Raw genomic sequence first — 17605 nt, 5'->3', positions numbered from 1 at the left:
ACTGACGTCTGGGAGACCAGTTAAGAGGCTTGTAAAATAGACCTGGTGAGACATGACAAGGTCCTGAACAAAAGCACAAGCAGAACATTTGGTGAGAACAGGTTCGATGAGCCACATCTGAGCTAAAGTGCAGCTATCTGGTGACCCAATGAATATAGGGAGTGGGAAAAAAGGAGACCAAAGCTAATGCTATAGTTCTTGAGATACTGATGCCATCACTTAGATGGAGAGCATGAGATAATCATGCTTAGTTTGAAAAAAAAAGTGAGTTGAAGCCAAGATGGTTATTGGAAATGCCTATGTGCTTGTGTCCAGTATGGAGCTGGAGTTCAGGGAAGAGGGCTGGAGAGAAAAAGAGATTCAGGGTACATCAACAAATAGGTGTTAGATGAAGCATGAATGAAATCACCCAAGGAGAACATACAGAAGGGACTGGAAGAAACAATTTAGAGTAGACAGACGGAGAATGAGTAAAGGAAACCAAAAAAAGGCATTTGGGGAGAATTCAGGAGGCTCAAAGATGCATCGAGTTCCAACCTAAAAAAAAAAAAAAAAAAAAAAAGACTACTGCAGAAGAGTTGCAACATGGGCACTAATAGTTAATAGTGGCAACTACTCAGGGAGGGCCTGTAGGATGAGGACTAAAAAGAGCCTACTGGCTAGAACACCAGACCACTGATGAGAGTAGATTCAGCAGAAGACATAAGGAAAAATCAGTGTTAGCACGTCAGGCAGATATAAAGTGAGGAAGAAGTCTTTGAAGAGAGATTTGGCTATAAATGTTTTGTTTTGTTTTGTTTTTTAAGAGGGGGGTTGTGGCTTGAGGAGTATAAGGTTCAAGGGAGGATGGCTTTTAGGATCAAGGAAACTGGAGAATAGAAACAATAGAGAAGAGTCTAAGGAAAAAGAAAAACACAGAAAAAAGTTCCTGGAGATCAGATGAATGGGACAGAGATTAGCTAGGAGAACAGCTTTGGAAAGGGAGGGTTCTCACTTCCTCTGAAACAGGGAGGTAAAGCCAGAATACAGAGAATGAGGGAGAGGAAGGTGAGTTTAAGGCTTTTTAATCTGTAAGTTACAGGCAATAAATATGCTGAGAAAATTTATTCCAGAGGCTAGAATAAAGAACCTCATGTAGTAAAATGCTGGGATGGCCACCACTGGAAACAAGGAAAATGGTTAACCATGAAAGTGACTGCCTGAGTGAGTCTGAAAAGCATATCTCTGGAACAATTCTAATCTCAACACAAGAGCTGAGATTGAAAACGTTAGCATATGCCTGCTCTATCATTCTGTAAACGGTATTTATGTCTTACAGGTTCAGGTTTAGAGTGGCTGTGTGAGAGCCATATTGTTCACGGTGATGTCAAAATAAACGAATTTACCATAATTAAGAGGAAAAAAACCACCCCAGTGACTGAAGATCATCTTCCACTGGGAATTTTAGAAACCACTGGGAAGGTCCTGAGAAGAAGAGTTAGATGGGGTCTGGAAGGCTGTATCCAAAATCAGAGCACGGCCACAGACTAACAGTGGTCAAACATTTTCTGTAAAGGGATGGCTGATAGTGTTATAGATTTTGCTGGCCACAGGGTTTCTGTCACACCAGCTCAATGCTGACATTATGGTATGAAAGCAGCCATTGAAAACAATGAAAAGGTTTTATAGCAGCATAGCTACACTTAATTTATATATACTGAGAGTTGAATTTAATATGCATGGGTTAAGAAATATTCTTGATTTCTTTTCAACCATTAAAAAGCATAAAAGGCATTTGACATTTTACGTTTTAGCTCATACGCCACACAGGAACAGGCAGAAAACCAGATATGGCCATAGTGTGCCAACCCCTGGGCTAACGTACATTACCAGTTTTATAATGGTCACTCAGAAAAATGTGCAGGGCTGTAACCATAGCATCCGGTGCTGAGACACAGCAGGGATGGCTGACAGGATACCTCTTCACTACAGTTTTCCATAACATACTGTAATAAAGACCAAGAAAAGACTGAAAGGACACTTGAGTAAGAATCCAGATGCCTGAGTTCCAGTCTTTATCCTGCCACATGCTAGTTTTGAAATTTGGAGCAAATCATAACATCTTAAATGTTGCAGTGTTCTCATTTGAAAACAAGTTATGTTTGTAGGAAGAAATAAACAGGCTTTTCATGAGTACAGGATGAAAGCCTGCAGCAAGCATTCGCAAACGGTAATACCTTTTTTAATGAAAAGTTACAGCAAGTTGTAGCAAAAACATTCTACATTCTTATTTATTTAGTTAGTTAGTTATTTTTATTTTATTTTGAGATGGAGTCTCATTCTGTTACTCAGGCTGGAGTGCAATGGCATGATCTCAGCTCACTGAAACCTCCGCCTCCCAGGTTCAAGCAATTCTCCTGTCTCAGCCTCCTAAATAGCTGGGACTAAAGACATGTGCCACCACACCTGGCTGTTTTATGTATTTTTAGCAGAGAGGGGGTTTCACCATATTGGTCAGGCTGGTCTCAAACTTCTGACCTCAGGGGATCCATCTGCCTCAGCCTCCAGAAGTGCTGGGATTACAAGTGTGAGCCACTGCCCGGCCAACATTCTACATTCTGTAAGAAAATGTTCTAGAAGCTAAGTAGGAGAAAAGAGTCTGTAGGAATTTTCTACTTTTCACTTTTCCTAATTCTAAATTCTAAAGAAGTTTAACCTAGTCCTCTCGAAACAATGCACCGGCTTCTTACGCTGTATCTACCTAGATAACTATGGAGACTTCGTCTTTCCTCAGTTGTTACCACCTCAGAAGCAAAACTGAACTGTCTGACCTTCAAGAGCTTGGTCAGGATAGGTCAACAGTTCTTACTTATTTATCTTGACTCTTAAATAATGATGTTCATTACCAGAGTTCTGGAAAATAAGGAAAAAGTAAGTGAGGCAAGGTTAACAGACTTTCAAGCCTTTTGCTTTTTTCTTTCTTTATATAATAGGCATGCAAGCCTCAGTTCCAAGCCAAACAGAGGAATTTAACTTCTAGTCCTTTATAAATACCAGTTACTGAATGGCCTAAGATCAGTGAAGGTACAGGAAACATCAGCTCCTCTAAGTATTTTTTATTCTCCCTTAAGTTGGCAGGAAGTTTTACCCAGAACACAGCATTCTGACCCAAACCCATAAACCACCAGGGCAGGAAAATCTCCATTTCCATAAACCATCCTCCCAGGTATGAACTTCTTAGGTGATATTATATCTTTACATACCTTGAGCCTATAGAAATTCTTGGCACACAGATGCACTCAAATGTTTGCACTAAACTTTAACAAAAGAATTCAAAAACCTAGGTGAAGACAGCAATTTACTGGTTCACTCTTATAAACTCTGTCTGCACAGACTGCGATACAAGCTTTCTGGAAAGGCTGTAAGTTCACAGTAGGTAAGTGCTGCTGACTTGGCTCCAACCTGAGCAACCCTTCTGGAGCAGTAACATATGGCTTGCAGCTTATCTGATCCAGTATTTTTTATTGGGTAAACTTGAGTAGCATTAGTTTCTCCACAGAGCTTGACGACCTGATAAACAAGCATATGGGGTCTAGGAAGTCCTACTACTTTGAAGCAGATGTTCACAGTACTCTTTCCCAGACATGCATGAAATACAGAGAATTCAACTGTAATGTATTTGTCAGTGTATGTACATAAGAAGGGTTGAAGAACTACTAAATGCACCTAATTGGTAGTCTTAGGGACTATTCAATCAAAGTCAGTCAGTCATTATACCCAAGTCTCACAGTCTTCAAATTTAGCTAAGAAAAACTTATCAGAAAGTTACTTTGTATCTTTTCCTGCAGTTCCCATTCATTCAAACTATGACAATGAATGTAATGATTTAAAAATCATTAACCATCATATATATGTATGAGTACCTATGATCCCAGGACACTACAGATACTCAATCTTTAAATTTCCAATTGTACTCAAAATGTAACATTTTTAAAACATGATTTATATGCCATCTTTAAGAAATACCCAATGCAAGAGTTCATTAGTTCATATGTAACTAATATCTAGAGTTAATGAAGAAAATCACTTTTGATATTAGGATTAAGGTTTAAAATATATTTAGTTCAAAAGTAGCAAAGCAGTTGTACACCCCTGACGATTGGGATGTAAATGTTTCATAAATATTTGTTGAATGAGCGTTACAAATTCCACCATGTCACAAAAGGAGTACTATTGAATAACATTTATTCCACAGAAATCAGAGTTTTATAATTATTCTTGACACTAAGTTTAATAGGTCAAATGTTTCTTAGGTTTTAACAGGAAACATAATCTCAATGGATAAAGCATCTAATCATAATTAAAGGATTAGACCTTATCTACTTCTCAGATCTTAACCCACTGCACAATCGCACATTTAATGCTCTTCCCTCACGACTATTATTGGATCCTTCTGTGGGACTTCTCTAAACAGGACAACGGTCTCAAAGTGGAGCTGAAAAATAAAGGTCAGAAAGGGGAAGTTATCTCAACTATCAACTTGTTTCCACTTAACCACTGGTCAAAACTGAAGATAAGACAACAGCTTTAAGCACACCAGACCAAATCCAGTATTATCCAGGACCAGAGTGACCGCTGCAACTTCACAAGTCATCCTCCAACTTCCCATCTGCAATTAATAGGGGAGATTTTAAAACAAATGTAGTAGTAATTATACTTCAAAGACATGTTTAAAAATTCCCTTTTATAGAAGCCATTTTCTCTTTAGGTCTGTGTGTCTGCTATAGTTTAAGTCAAACTTAAGGACAATAAAAATGGACACAGACTGTGAGAAGAGGGCTTGTGGAAAAGTAATAATTTAATCCGAAAAGAACAAGGAAGAAGAGTGATCTAATAATTTGTCAACGATGAGATGTTGTCAAGCAGATTACAGACAGCTGCTTCTAATTTAGACTACAGCCACAATGCAAGCTGGCAACCAGCTAGAATAACTTCCAGGTTCTACACTGCAATCATGAGGTAAGGTAAGCAATATGTTACAGAATCTAATTATATGAAGAAATAGGCTAAATAATCTCATGTCTGAAAATAGAGGGCCCTCCCTCTGAAAGGACAGACTAGATTTTTACTAAGAGTCTTCACGCCTATGGCTTGGATTTGCCACCACACTTTACCCAGTCAAATCTAAAAGTAGGCTTTTAGAAAGCACTGTCGGTTATTGAATGGAAGAGTGATGAGAAGAGAATTTGAATAATCCTTCCTCCCCGGTGTCTCCGAGACTAAAAGACTCTTCATTGAATTACAGCTTATCCCAGTAACAGCAAAGGCCTCTGACCCACTAATCTTAAGAGACGACAGAAAGTAAATAAATGATTTCAGAGTTCTGACCAAGGGAAAACTATCTTTGGCCCTAAAACTAACCCATTCATGATTTTATTAAAATATCTGCTCATAAAACAACACTAAAATATACATTAAAGGCCTAAATCAGGAGTCTCTTTTCCTTCCCCACCCAGGCCCACTTTCCACTTTGTTTTTCATACTTCAAATACAATTACATAATTAGTATATAACTTTAAATAGACAATAGACAAACCAATCATCACCTTGTTGGTATCTGATTTCCTACCATGAAATGTTATTTAGTATTTAGTATATATGCACCTTCTCCGTATCCATCTCCAGATCTGATAGTTCTATTTTTACATTGTCAAGGTTTATTGGATTTTCATTCTGTTTTATAGCTGTGATTGGGATAGCTATAAGGTGATCACTAGATATGACAAGACCAAGGTAAAGAAAGTAATTATTTTGCTCTAGAACACAACCACCAGGTGAAGAATATCACAAGCCTGAGAGTCAATCACTGTCTTATTTCATCTTCATCTTTCTCAGCTTCTCCTAGGTCATCTCCAAGGTCACTGTTTTCTACATCTCATGTGATCTTTTATACTTGTACTTTTCCCACTGTTAAAATAGTGTGCACAAAGGGTAACGCTTTCAACCATTTTAAGGTAAAATCCAGACTTTGCACAACCAAAAGTTTCTTTTGCTGCTACACTTATTCGCTTTGGTACAGGATTATAGTTTGAAAATAACTTTCTTCCTTAAAACTTTAAAGATAATATTAATTTTTATCTAGCATCCAATATTACTTATAAAATATCTGAAGTTTGTTATACTATAGATAAACTCCTAATAATGTTCAAACGAAGGAATAGTTTAATTCTGGAGAATCTGAAATTCAATAACCAGGAGATCTAAGTGCATGGCTTTTTTTCATCTATCTTAGTTCATCCTGAGGATCTGTCAAAGAAATGTTCTTCTATTATTTACTGATTATTTCCTTTGTTCAGTATGTTCCTGCTTCTAGAACTTCTGTTAAGACATGAGAGGTTCTGGGTCTTTCTTCTTCTGTCCCCTCACTTCTCTCATATTTTCCATCTCATTTTGGTAGATGCCTTTGGCCAACTTTCAGAGAAGCAGGTTGGTTCTTAGCCCTGTCCATTCTTCCTTTAGCACTTCTAAGAAATTAAAAATGACCAAAAAAAGTATGATTTAATTGCTTGTTTTCCCTGCAACTATCCTTTTACTGATCTAACTTCATTTATCTGAAAATACTATAAAAATAGGGGACAAGACTGAGCATGCATATGCATGCACATTTATACAAGTACAGGACACATCCAATGACAGCAAATCCGCATTTCAAAAGACTAGTACATTTAAACACACTGTTCCTTGAAATACAACCTTACAACTATGACAGCAGAAAAAAATTAAACTCACAAATTGAAAAGAGCTCCAAAACTCAAATATATGAAAGTTATTACTATATAAAAATTTAAAGCTCCCAAATATTATAAATAACTGAGAATATCAACAAATCAAACCTTTATGTTTCCAAAGTAAATTAAGTGTCACAAGAACTTGGCCACATTTTCAACTACCATTTCTCACATGTAGTCACACAAGAAATTTGGGATATTAATGAAAAAGAAGAAAACATTCCCAAGTTTATCTAAGACTCTCCCTTTAAAAAAATGCTAAAGCCTAAACCTACCCATGTTCCAAAGAATTTCTAAAACCACTATTTCACTCTCCACAGTTCACCATATTTCCAAAAAAGGCTCTGCCTTCTGAGACAATTCAAGTAACATCCCGTAGCTTACCTGTTCAGTTATGTCACTCCTTTAATAAAAATTATTCAAATGTTTTTCAGCCATTTTAAGATAAAATACAGAATCCTTAACTGCCCTGAAGACGCTGCACCCATGTCTAGTTTCTAGTTTCATTTAGAGTCATTTCCCTCCATTACACCCCCACCACAACAGCCTGCCATTTCCTCACATCATGTCCCATTGCAGGGCCTTTCCACATGCTATTGCTATCCTTCCTCCCCAGTGTCTCCGAGAGTAAAACACTCTTTATTAAGTTATGGCTTATCCCAGTGACAGAAAAGGCCTGGGACACACTTCCTCACCCCCTCCTCCCGCTGGATGGATGAACAGATGGACACATGGAGACAGACAGACACACACACACACATACACACACACAAGAGTTACTGGCTTAACTCCCACTGACTCTCAGGTCCCAGCTGATGTCTCACATCTTTGGGAAATCATTTTCTGACCACACTCCTGGGTTAGGCTGCCATTTGCATCATTATGCTTCTTTTATGGGACAGGAAGAACAAAGAGCTGCTATCTGTGTCATCTGTTTTTCGCACCAGAATGCATGTTCCCAAGGCCAGGCACTGAGCTCATCTTGCTTGAAACTGCACCCTGTATTTAGCACTACGACTGTACCTAGTAAGTACTCAACACATTTCATGTATTGTAATCATCTGATCAAGCCCCAGTGTTTCAGAAAAAAAGAGTCTAGAAAGTCTTCCTTTAAACCCAACTATTCTGTAGAGGTCTCAAGAAACAGGTACCAACACCTACCAAAAAAAAAAAAAACAAAACGAATTTCACTACCATAGAGTCAAATTTAATCAACCATCACAGTAGTATGAAAGCAGCAGACAACTACCTTGGGAGAATCTCCATTGTTTTATTTTTTCCTTGGTGAAGATAGGTAACAAAATAGCATGTCAATAATAAATTCACCAGAACAACCACTGTTGTTTATTTTGATAAACACTTTTCGAATCATGGTGGAAATACCAAGTGAATCCAAAGAACAAAACCACATGGAAACACAAGTACAAATTAGCAAAAGAAAAAGGGATTATTTAAGGAAATCAAGCAAACACACATCAGGTTACAGGGTATAATGGACTGACCCTGCAAATTTCATAGAAGCACAATCCCTGATTATCTGTTACTGTACTAAATCACTGCCAATACCGAAGTAAATGCATTGGGGCTATTCTGAACATAAGAGCAAAGCAACATAAAGATGTAATGAAATCCCACAGCGATGACAATGCATTTTCCATTTTCAGCACACAGGAATGACAGCACATATCAGGAGACCCTGTCTCTGCACAAAAATTCCAACATGATTCCAGATTGTTTTTCCAGTGAGAAAAGAAATTCTTTACAAAGCTTACCCAAAATGAACCCTACAGACTAAGTTTTAATTTTGTGTTCCAAGTTTGACAGAGCATCTCGAGACTAGAAATATGAGCTGGTGGAGATAACATCTTGGGCCAAGCAAGGAGAGACTGGACAGATTCCAAAGACAGACATTTGATAAGCTTAATGTCTCACTTCAATCTGTGTGGATTTTAACAAAAGAAAGGGTCACTTGCAGAACTGTGGATTAGTCTACAACTTTCTTCTTCATCGGCTAAATTTGGACATTAACACTCTTTTATAACAACTAAAATAAGATTGGGAACTGGTACCATACGAAGATAAAAGAAAAACTCAATGAACGGGGTAATTTCTATTCACATTTCCTTAGTATACAATCCCAGAGGAAATGACAGATGGTCATAGCGAAACATGAGCCAAGGATAGTAATTATGTAGGCCTCCACTATCTGTGAAAAGTACACCTACTCTGCTCAAATGTGACCTGTCCTGATTCAATAGTTACAGACATTCAAGTACGTTAAGCCAAGATAAGCTTTTATTAACTGGCCCCAGTTAATAAACTGGCGTTTCAAATTACTTAGATAAGCTTTTGATCATTATTTGGTTATTTAACATCCCAGTCTCATGAATGAACTTACCAAAGACCCTAGATTAGCCTTATTTCAATTTAGGATATCAAGTGAGCTAATCCTACCCATGAAAGTTCTATGCAGTTTTGTTATTTTTATTCTAAAGGGGTTGAGGGGGGTAGAAAGATGGGCAAGTTCGAAATGGAATACATACAGATCTAATAAAAAATAAAATAAAAACAACCAACTAAAGAGATTGTCTTGGATTTTCTATGATTGTTGAATAAACTACACTTACAAAACTTCTCAGTGTAAGATCCCTAACAAATACCTTTATTTGTAGGTATAGAAAACAGATACCCACCCTCTGCCAAAAGAAATACTTAGTTTTCTATGAAGTATAAGTAGCCAGGCAAAGAGGATTCCCTGTATTTTAGGTTCAATTTCTAAATGAAAATCTGTACATTAGGAATGTTTCGGTATATCTATGTAGTACTCCACATTTCTGAAGTAATTTCTCATTCAATATTTCCAGAAATCTTTCTAAAATAGCCCTGTGAAATCTGCTAAATGTCCCCACTTACTAGGCAAGGCCCTAGAAATAAGGGCCACCCTCTCAATCACAGTGGAGCAAGGATGAGGCATAACTATTAAGGTGAAAACTTCCGCCATATTCACTCCTTCAACAATTAGCACGCAACACCTACCGTGTGACGGGAGTTATTCCAGGCACAGAAAGGGTCACAGCAATGAACAAAACAGACTGAAACCCCCACGCTCAGAACTAACACTTTAATGAACACCACTCTGTTTTGGTTTTTTCAGGGTTTTTTTGGCTTGGCTAGTAGGATGCCATTTACAACACCAAATGTTCAATGAAAATTTTTGGCTTGTTTTGTTTTGTTTTGGCCAACTTAAAAAATTTAAACATACTCAAATTAGTCAATTACAAAAAAAAAAAAAAAATTCAGTATTTAAAACATGTTGAAAAATGTATTAAGCACTGGTGATTCAAAAAACAATTTTAGGTACAGACCTCCATCTTCAGATGCTTAATCTACTTCGAAAAAGGCACACACATTAACAACTAAAAAAGTTCACAAAACAGGGTGCCTCGAAATGGAAAGCAAACATCGTTAGGACCATCTTCAAAAGAGGAAAACCAACCAAGATACTGAGCTTTGTTGGAGACTGCATATTCAAATAAGTGGCCAGTGTTTTGGGGGGAAAAAAAGAGAGATTACTGTGTTTTAGACTTTATTAGTTAACTTTATACTAGCAGACTGCAGATTTAGAGATGCCAGGAGATTTAACTTCTAGCAATGTTATTTCACTTTTAACATGACTTTCTGTAGATTATCCAAAAAAGCCATTTACACTCTTCACATACAAGGGGGAGAGACCTAATATCTGAGCCATTATCTAATCTAATTTACAAATATCTATTTCCTTATAACAACACTACAAAATAAATACAAATGTAAAAGAGGCTGAGAAAACTTAAGTAACTTGACTGTACTGACTACATGATACATAAGACTTTACAAATTGTAAAATTTGAGTATTAAAAGATCAGCTTGGAAAAGAGGATAATAAGTTTTGCAATTTATAATAAAAAGTTTCTTAGGGCCAAGCACAGTGGCTCATGCCTATAATCCCAGCACAGAGAGGCCAAGGTGGGCAGATTGCTTGAGCCCAGGAATTCAATACCAGCCTGGGCAACATGGCAAAATCCCGACCCTACAAAAAATCTGCCAGGTATGGTGGCACACATCTGCAGTCCCAGGTACTTAGGAAGTTAAGATGGAAGGGTCACCTGAGCCCAGGGAGGTCAAGGCTGCAGTGAGCCGTGATTGCGCCACTGCACTCCAGCCTAGGCAACAGAGTAAAACCCTGTCTCAAAAAAAAAAAAAAAAAAAAAAAAGTTTCTTATATCCAAGTCAATTAATATTCCCTATAAGAATTAGGGGCATTAGATACATATTAGTCATATGTAGTAATATATTATATACACTAAAAATAATTATCTTATTGTATCTTTTAAAAAATATTTAACAATTTGCAAAACTGTGGATGTGAAGACAACGTTTTTTGTTTTTTGTTTTTTTGAGACGGAGTCTCGCTCTGTCGTCCAGGCTGGAGTGCAGTGGCCGGATCTCAGCTCACTGCAAGCCTGCAAACTCTGCCTCCCAGGTTGACACCATTCTCCTGCCTCAGTCTCCTGTGTAGCTGAGACTACAGGCGCCCGTCACCTCGCCCGGCTAGTTTTTTGTATTTTTTAGTAGAGACGGGGTTTCACCATGTTAGCCAGGATGGTCTCGATCTCCTGACCTCGTGATCCGCCTGTCTCGGCCTCCCAAAGTGCTGGGATTACTGGCATGAGCCACCGCGCCTGGCCGACAACGTATTTTTTAGCAGTATTTTGAAAACAGTGATAATGCAGGTGCTGTCTTCCTACAAAATTAAATCTTATAAAAATCCCTTTCCTTCATTTTCTTCAGAAAAAAACTTTCTGCAGAAGGGCATAATTCTAATAAGCTTGTTCTCACAACCTCAAGACAAGGTTTAACTATGTCCCATACATTCTCTCGTAATTTAGCAAGTTTTGTTATCTAGATCCAGGGTCAAAAGTTATCAGATACATCATGAAAGCTTTTTGAGGACTCTATGAAATCACAAAGGTAGGCAGTAAGAAGAGAAATAGGCCTGGGACCTGCAAGAAGTTACAATCCAGATGAGCTCATTAGCAATTGTGCAGTTAGAGACAATCTTGGGAGAAATGCAGCCAGATGGACCTACAGAAACCAACCTTGACAAACCCTTACCCAGATGGCTTCCTGGGGATGCTTACTCCATAAACAAGGAGGGATGGTTAACCTGCCACCGTGGCTAACTTGCAGCCAAGAAAACAGCCTGGGCTAATGGCCTAGGGTAAAGAGGAAATAAGGTAGAAGAGGGTTTAAGACCAGCTCTGCCCACCAGAAACATTCTGGCTCCTCTCAGCTATGCCCCTCTTCACATTTCCTAGAAGGGAATTAATCTTTACTTTTTGAAGAATTTTCTTCTCAAAACATGAAGGTCAAAAAAGAGGAACCAAGTTTCAAAAATATTTGCTCAAATATTACATAAGCAGCATCTCGTCTGAAGCTCCAGGCTCACATTAAGGAACTTCTACCTATCTGTCAATGAAAGAGTTAAGAGTATGAGACAAAGGCACAATGAAGAGAGGAAGAGGGTAAAAAGGAGAGGGTAGTTGTATTCTTTGTTTACCTCTCATCACTCCTACTCATGGCTGTGAATTTCTTGGTGAAGTGTCTTTAATTTCTGTGTATATAGAGGGAGATGTATAACTCCTAAGGACTTCAATTAATCACCTTGGAACAAAATGTGTAAGATAAATAGAAACTGATTGTTTTAAAGTAAACATGCTTGTGAATGGGAAAGCAATATTGCAAGCTGATACTTCAACCAATGCTAGTCTATGCCCTGAATGTAAGAGGTGGCTAATAAGGAAATGTTGCAAGGACCCAAACCCATTTTAATTATTCAAAACCAAAACTGAAACAGAAGTAATACTGACATTGTGTTCAAAAAAAAAAATTAAAACATTCATTTACTTTAGCAACAGCATCTATTTTGTGTCAGGTACCCTTCTAGGAGTTAGAGAACTGGTGCTCAACAACACAAAGTCCATTCCCTTGGGCAATTTATATTCAAATGAAAAGAAACAACCCTAGTCTCAAAGAAAACACTCAGTAATATCTGTTACTCAAAAGTGCTGACTGCCCAAGGGAGAAATTAAGTCTAAACAAAAAGAAAAATGCTTTATTAGAGAATTATTAAAACTTCAAAAATATAGAAAGCTCGTATTATTCCAATTAAATCTTTATACTATGTTATGAATAAAGTGTGGGACAAAACCATAATTTTTGGTGTCTGTCAATTAACCATCATTGACAAAGGACCTCCTTAGTTGGAAGCCAATAAGTCTTCTTCAATATGGGGGATTAACTATGAATTCCTCCCTATTCTCTTATAAAACCACACTACAGTAAGAGTTAAACTCAAACTCGTGTAAGCCCATAGGAAGACTGAACAGGACAGGAGACAATTATCACACTGGGGATGGTCACAACATCTTAGAATGAACAGCGGAAACAGACTTGGGTTTTGACATCCTCCGCTCTATGGCCTTACAGCAAAAAGAAACTAATAAGGACCTGGCAAGGTTCTGGAATCACAGGTGCGAAGTACCACAGCGGGTAGGGAGTTCTGTGGTGAAGTGAAAAAAACCAGATAACTGAAAATCTGCAGGAAAGCACTAAAACCCTCCAGCTCCCCACCCTGCCTGCTCAGGCAACTGCTCCTCTCCTACTTTTATCAAAGACAGGCTTCATTACCTGAATAAACTGAAACAGAAAGGATACAAACACAAATAAAAGTACCTTACAGATCTGGAGGACTAAGTGAAAATCTGAATACTAGAAGGTGAGCTTAATGAGGGCAGAGACTTAATATCTGTGCTGTTCACTGATGCATCTCCGTCACCTACAATGGTACCTGGTACATAGAAGTCACTCAATATGCAGCAGAAGAGTTTAGAAGATGTGTTTTTTTTAAATCTCCAAGAAAGTAGAGCAACAACAACAACAAAATCAAGAATAGAAAGCGAGAGAGAAAAATATAAAATTTGAACATCAATCCAGGCAACTCTGATCCACAGGAGTATCTGGAAAGAATAGAGAAAACAAGGGCAGAGGGGTATGAATACAAAGAAATAATGCAAGAAATTTTGCAGAACTAAAGTTTCTAGCACACACAAAATAAATGAAATTTCAGAATACCAAGAATAAAAGACAATATTCTAAAATATTCATGTTATTTTAGGTAGAAAGGTCACAAATAAGAATCAGAAATGAGAACGGTGCTGGACTTCAAAAGCAACCCCGAAGCTAAAATATAATGGAATAATGCCTTCTAAACTCTGTGGGAAATGGTTTTTAACCTAGAATTCTATACCTAGCCCAAAGAACAATCCTGCATAAGGGTGAAAGTAGGAATAAAAACGTTTTCAAACACAGGAGGTTCTCAAAATTTACCTCCCACATATCCTTTTTCCCTCTACTCTCCCAAAAAAGCAAATGCAGAAATATTCCTTTCTTTTAATGGAATAGAAAGGAGAGTATTTGTATCTCAGAAGCAGGTACTATAGCACTGAAGAGGGGCCAGAGGAATTCCCAGGATAAGGAAAGTAAAGTCCCACCATGATGGCTCTTCAGAGGCTAAAGATGACTAGTTCCAGTTAGAGTAAGAGAGCAGGGCGCTGCCTAACAAAATTCTTGGATTTATGTGTCTCATACTGCGGATGGTTCATGAGGGGAGTTTGGGGATAAATTAATGACAAGGACCTTGTCTTATAAATTATAACAGCAACAACAACAACAACAACAAAACTAAGCGTCTTTTTCCAATTAATTCTTTAAAAAAATGCTAGATGGGCTGGGCACAGTGGCTCACGCCTGTAATCTCAGCACTTTGGGAGGCCAAGGTGGGTGGATTACCTGAGCTCAGGCATTCAAGACCAGCCTGGCCAACATGGTGAAACCACATCTCTATTAAAAATACAAAAATTAGCCAGGCATGGTTGCATGTACCTGTAATCCCAGCTACTCAGGAGGTTGAGGCCAGAGAACCCCTTGAAACCAGGAGGCAGATGTTGCAATGTGCTGAAATTGCACCACTGCACTCCAGCCTGGGCACAGAGCAAGAATCTGTCTCAAAAACAAAAAAGTTAGATAGAAAAAGGAATGATAAAATATTGCATGGCTTGAATATAACTTTCTATCATAATAAATACTGATGTCCCCTAAAGTTGGTAAAAGGTAACATAGAAAGGACATGCAGAGAAAAAATATAGGAGTAAGGTGTAAAGGAATTAAATCTTCACCATCCAAAGTCAAAAGCCAATGGATAATGTTTAAAATGAAAAATTCAAAGCAAACAGCCATATAAACATGGAATTTAAAAAGAGAAGTAAACAGTAAAACCAAAACAAAGAGCTTTTCTTAAGTACCTCTGGGAAATAAAAGGGGCATGAGAGATTAGGGCAGCAATTTGATATTTGTCTTATAACAGTTGTAAGACTATTTTTTAAACTATAGACATATTTTATAAAATATAAGTTGAATTTTTTAAAAAAGAGAATTTTCTCCAGTAAACAGCCTAATTGGTTACTTCTCATCTCAACAGGATTATGGATTATGGATCTCTGGAATAAAAACATTTAGTCTCACAGCAAAAGAAGCTGTGAGTTTATATACAAATTAAGTAAAAGACTAATTTTGGTTTTGAAAAACTCGTTCTCTAAACTTTTACAGGTCGTTTAAATAAATTACATCATGAACAAAACTGCAGTATGCCAGTTCACATCCTCATGACCTCACGATCCTGCCTGAGCTCCACATCAATGAAAGGAAAATCGGATAATGAAGCACTTAGTCTAATATCTTAATAGCAACCACCAATTAGGATTATTTATACTTTTTAAAAGTTTCTCTTCTATTTTTAGAAAAAAAGAATCTAACCTTATATGTAAATCCATCTAGTGTGCAAATGACGTAAGGCCGGGGTAGATAAGGCCAAAGGTACCCCAAATCCAGCCCACTCCTGCTTTTGTAATAATTCACCAGCTAAGAAAGGTTTTTGTATTTTTTTAATAATTGGGAAAGATACATACATTTTGTGACATGTGAAAAACCACACAAAATTCAAATGTCAGTGCTTGTAAATAAAGTTATATTGGAACACATCTTCACTCATTAATTTCTGCATTGATCATTGTTTTCTGGGCATGGCTAAGTTGAACAGTCATGACAGAGATTATGTAGCCCACAAAATCTAAAATATTAACTGTCTTCTTTCAAAAAAAGTTTGTTAACCCCTGACATAAAGGACTGTAATTCTGAATTCAATTTGAATTTTACTTCAAATTATTGAGCCAAATTCTTTTTTTTTTTTTTTTTTTTTTTTTTGAGACGGAGTCTGGCTCTGTCACCCAGGCTGGAGTGCAGGGGCCGGATCTCTGCTCACCGCAAGCTCCGCCTCCCGGGTTTATGCCATTCTCCTGCCTCAGCCTCCGGAGTAGCTGGGACTACAGGCGCCCGCCACCTCGCCCGGCTAGTTTTTTGTATTTTTTAGTAGAGATGGGGTTTCACCGTGTTAGCCAGGATGGTCTCGATCTCCTGACCTAGTGATCCGCCCGTCTCGGCCTCCCAAAGTGCTGGGATTACAGGCTTGAGCCACCACGCCCGGCCTATTGAGCCAAATTCTTATATTAAAATACAGATATAAGTCACTGAGCCAAGGATTAAGTAAGGAGGCTTAGGAATGGTCTATATAACCCTTCAAAGAGTTAAGCACAAAGGGATTTAATGGTTTGTGTATTAGTCTGTTCTTACACTGCTATAAAGATACTACCTGAGACTGGGTAATTTATAAAGAAAGGAGGCTTAATTGATTCCCAGTGCCACATGGCTGGGGAGGCCTCAGGAAACTTGCAATTATGGTGGAAGGTAAAGGGGAAGCAAAGTATGTCCTTATATGGTGGCAGGAGAGGGAGAAAGTGAAAGGGTGAGGAAGTGCCACACTTAATACGATCAGCTCTCATGAGGACTCCCTATCTCGAGAACAGCATGGGAGAAAGTGCCCCCATGATCCAGTCACCTTCCACCAGGTGCCTCCCTCTACATGTAAGGATTACAATGTAATGGAGATGAGATTTGGCTGGGAACACAGAGCCAAACCGTATCCGTTTTCTTAGAGTCACTGAGGTAAACGGGAACAGAATGAATACTAGAGCCCCCAACTCTGAGATGGCTGCTCTGTTAGATAAGCATCTATCACCAAAGTTTTAACCCTAACATGCCTTTGTCCCTACACTGCTCTTCAACTTTCCATTATTAAGCCACCCGTTTCATTTTAGTTAAAATGTTAATAAGATACACTATTTCATCCCACCTTCCAAGTATTTAAAGCAGATTTCTGTTGATATTTACTTATGACCATGCCAATACGGCAGTACAGAATACTGGTTAAGTATGGAGTCTCTGGTGTCTCCATACTTAAGACACCTGGAGTCTATGGAGAGACCCTGGCTTTGACTCCGTCCCCAAGTATCATTCTGCCTTGTAACACTGGGAACTTCTCTAAACTATTTCTCACCTCTAAAGGTGAGTTCAGTTAGACTGAATAAGATGAAGGATGTCAAGAATGTAAAGGTAATGAATGTTACAGAATTAAGAGCTCTAGAAGCATTATCTATTCTACTTTTTCTTATGTCCAAATATGTTATTCATTATCCTCGAATGGCTTCATGGGCAGTGTACTCAAATATCAGTGTACATGAGAATCGCACTGGTGAACTTGTCAATGCAGACTCCCCAACCCTACCCTCAGACAGTATGATTCTTTAATCTAGAGGCTCCGGAATCTGTACTTTCAAGCTCATGTA

At 38.1% G+C, this 17605-nt stretch overlaps 1 protein-coding gene across 4 annotated transcripts in view; it reads right to left on the bottom strand.

Annotated features, from left to right (window-relative positions):
• SLAIN1 (SLAIN motif family member 1) overlaps positions 1-17605 on the bottom strand; it is a 72642-nt gene that overhangs the window by 33597 nt on the left and 21440 nt on the right. The window lies entirely within an intron of this gene.

This window comes from Chlorocebus sabaeus, chromosome 3, assembly GCF_047675955.1.
Source record: "Chlorocebus sabaeus isolate Y175 chromosome 3, mChlSab1.0.hap1, whole genome shotgun sequence".
Classification (NCBI taxonomy): Eukaryota; Metazoa; Chordata; class Mammalia; order Primates; family Cercopithecidae; genus Chlorocebus; species Chlorocebus sabaeus.
The sequence above is the reverse complement of the archived record's forward strand: the minus strand, read 5'-3'. Positions and strand labels throughout refer to the sequence as shown.